Raw genomic sequence first — 3,892 nt, forward strand, 5'->3', positions numbered from 1 at the left:
GATGCAAAACAGGATGACAGTGTATCATGTGGAGTGTTTTGTCTGAAGGCAAGTTAATTCTTTTAGTTATTACATAAATAAGACTAAATTATATGCAGTCCAGACTCATCTTATATTTCTTTATACTTTTATCTATCTATTTTTTTTAAGTTTTTGCTTATTTTTTTAAAACCATGTATTAAGCTCTTAACTATAAACTTCAATTCTAAAATTTTAATACTCTCAATTTTTAAACAATTTACTATCGCTATATAATAAATTATTTACAAACATGGGGCGCCTATAAAGTGTGTAAGCAAATAAACCACGAATTTTGAATTCCCCCTCCTCCTTTGTACATATCTGTATACTTTTATTGATTCTTACCTCTCTGTGTACATACATATAACATTCCGAAATCAATAACCCTTTCCTGCTAAATTTCAAAACATTAAAAACAAATTGAAGACTTTAAAAAAATAAATTTTTCTAAAAATCAAACAATATTAAACTTTTTGTTAATTCCACATTTTTCTGTATTTAATGTCAATTTAAAATGGCATTTAAAGACAGACAGTCAAGTAAAACGCAGAGGAAAAATACACATTCTTTTATTAAAAATAAGAATCAGGTTTACGGAAAAACTTGTAAGTAAGGCAGCCAAACATGTACATAAGGTTATTTTTAACACCCTTTCTCTTTACAAAACTGTATGCGTTTGGGCAATCCCAAATTCATGTTTATGTACTTTATAGACACCCCCTTGCTTTTTTCATTTCATACAATCATGCAAATAAAGATATTTTAAAAGTATATACATAATGAAAAGAAAAAATTAAAATATATTATAAAACCCTTATTGTGTAGTTTGCTGAAAATGTTATAAATGGGGAAGAGCTGGTACATTGTTTTCCAGTTGAAGAAGTGAATAACTATAGAGAAAGAGTGGTACAGTTGCTTTTAGATGAAGGAGGTTTGGTTATAGTAATATTTACAAAAAACTTACGATAGAATAAAAATAAACAAAAAATTAAATTATTCAAGCTTAAATTATTAGGTCAAAAATGCTGGTACAATACAGTGTGTCGCATTTGTGGAAACATAAAAGGTCTAAAAACAAGAAAAAAGCAGAAGTTAGATAAATGGGTAATAAAATCTTTGTTCCACTAATTTTTTATTATTATGGTTCAATTAGGGAAAGAATTATAAAAAAAAGATGTTTTTAATAGATAAAATGTGATATTTGCATTCCAAATAGATGGTTATCATATGGAGTGCATAGCCTATGAAACCAAAAACAGCATATCGTTTTGCTGTGGAAACATTCATCTTTAAAAGTATGTTAAGATTTGTAAGTATAAAATTTTGAAGATATTATTTATGCACATATATTTACTATTACAATTCCTTTATTAAATCATAGCTCTAGGCTTTATTATTATTATTATGATTTCATTTGAGGTCTTTAATACGTATAATATATAAATATAAAGCATAAAATATCAGTAGAAGAAGTACGTTTTCATTTATATTGTTAAAAATTGTTTCAAATAGTTATAGAGATATTTGAACTCCTAAAAGTTGGAGCTATTTTTCAACTTGAGACAGAAGAAGTCTTTGTACTACAAAGAAAAACTAATTTTTAGTTTGATTTCGAATTTGTTGTGTTTAAGGAGGTTTTTCAATTTCTTAAAACTAGGTTGGTTTTAAGAAAAAAACTAATTATTATTGTTATTATTATTGTAGATTTTTAAATTTTGGTTTAGATTTTTTTAAACATTTGCTACAGTAAATGATATATTATAATGAACATAGGTTTAGTATGAACATAGGTTTAGTATATTTGATATGATAAAATATTTGATTGATTTAAATAACTACAACTACACTTTCACTATAGGTTTGGCACATGGCTGAAAATTCTTCAAGCAAAAGAAAAAAAATTTTATAAAATTTTGTATATAAAATGCTTTATTGTAATATATTGGTTTATATAATATGATAACCCTGATAAAGACAAAGTAGACTTTTACCTGTTATCAGCTTTCAAAAAACAAATACCAAAAACTAAATACAATTAGATGTAATACATTAGTATAACTAAGAAAAAATTAACAAAAAGTTTTCAATAATGTTTAAAAAAAATTATATTATTTTAATAAAAACTAAAAAACCTTGTACACCAATTTCTAAATTAAACGAAGTTAGAAGTGTTGGAGCAATTTTTTACAACCAGATGCTCTTCCTGGCATTGACCGTTTCTTCAGATCAAGACTGACAGTTTTTATTGTGATTCTACAACTAAGAAGATTAAGAACCTAAAATCAAGGAAAAAAAAAGATTAATTAACAATTTTAGGAAAATCAAAAATACTTTTGGCCTTGCGATTAAGATAAGCAATGCAAACATCATAAAAGAAAAAAAAGAAAATAGTTATGTAGAACATAGATAAATTACTGAGCTCTTTTTTTAAATATAATCAAAAACTACAAAACAAACATTTTCAATGTATTTTCTTTCTAATTATCATAGTTGTATTTGCAGCCTAGAATCTATGAACAGCACATCAACTTAATGAAATTAAAAAATATATTATATACTATCAGTATTAAATGCTTAGAATATCAAACCTTCATGTACTTTGTTAAAAAAATAACATACTAGATAGCGGCATTTGTTGCTTAGAATCATAGAATATCACATCCCAGTTAATAAAATTAAGAAACATACTATTATATTTTTAGAATATCACATCGCCCATGTATTTTGTTTAAAAACAACATACTAGATAGTGCTTAGAATGTTAGAATATCACGCCCCCTTAATAAAATTAAGAAACATACTATTATATTTTTAGAATATCACATCGCCTATGTATTTTGTTTAAAAACAACATACTAGATAGTGCTTAGAATGTTAGAATATCACCTCCCCTTAATAAAATTAAGAAACATACTATTATATTTTTAGAATATCACATCGCCCATGTATTTTATTAAAAAAAACATACTAGATAGTGCTTAGAATGTTAGAATATCACCTCCCCTTAATAAAATTAAGAAACATACTATTATATTTTTAGAATATCACATCGCCCATGTATTTTATTTAAAAACAACATACTAGATAGTGTTTAGAATGTTAGAATATCACCTCCCCTTAATAAAATTAAGAAACATACTATTATATTTTTAGAATATCACATCGCCCATGTATTTTGTTTAAAGACAACATACTAGATAGTGCTTAGAATGTTAGAATATCACCTCCTCTTAATAAAATTAAGAAATATTGGCATGCTACTATTATATGTGTAGAATATCACATCGCCCTTGTATTTTGTTAAAAAACAACAAACCAAATAGTGCTTAGAATGTAACATCCCCTCATCTGGTTGAAAATATGTAAAATATGTAAAATATTACTAGAAAATTATCAATTTTAGAATTAAAAATTAAATTATAGTACTATGTCTTGCGGACTTCGTATATACCAACATATTAATAATGAATTTCATTTATGTATTTGTTGCGTTATTTTTATAAACTATGAACGTTCTTGTATTATTCGGACGCACTCGGTACCCTACTAAGTTCTATTACTTCAAAACGCATCCTCGTTTTCATTATTTCTACTGGTGCGGTGATATTCTAAGGTGCGGTGATATTCTATTACAGAGCATATTTCTACGATACTATTTAAGTAATATTCACATATATTTTTCGATATCAAATTTGAGAATATCTCGCTAATTTCTCTTGAAGCCATCTTTTCATTTTATTATAACTTTTTTTCTTTGTTTTTACTCAGTTAAAAAACACGTCCGTTCACCATAAGAACCATGCAGCGAATAAAGATATGTTGAGACCAATAAACCCAATATGTTGAGACACAATATGTTGATACCAAAAAA

General features: G+C 25.9%; 1 long non-coding RNA gene across 1 annotated transcript; it reads right to left on the minus strand.

Moving 5' to 3' along the window:
* Nucleotides 1-1,939: 1,939 nt before the first annotated feature.
* LOC136081003 (uncharacterized) lies at nucleotides 1,940-3,674 on the minus strand. The gene is made up of 3 exons (XR_010638804.1): nucleotides 3,448-3,674; nucleotides 2,154-2,297; nucleotides 1,940-2,046 (listed from the first exon to the last, which is right to left on the minus strand). It is a non-coding gene; the product is annotated as an uncharacterized LOC136081003 (long non-coding RNA).
* Nucleotides 3,675-3,892: the final 218 nt, after the last annotated feature.

This window comes from Hydra vulgaris, chromosome 06 (assembly GCF_038396675.1).
Source record: "Hydra vulgaris chromosome 06, alternate assembly HydraT2T_AEP".
In the NCBI taxonomy this organism is placed as follows: domain Eukaryota; kingdom Metazoa; phylum Cnidaria; class Hydrozoa; order Anthoathecata; family Hydridae; genus Hydra; species Hydra vulgaris.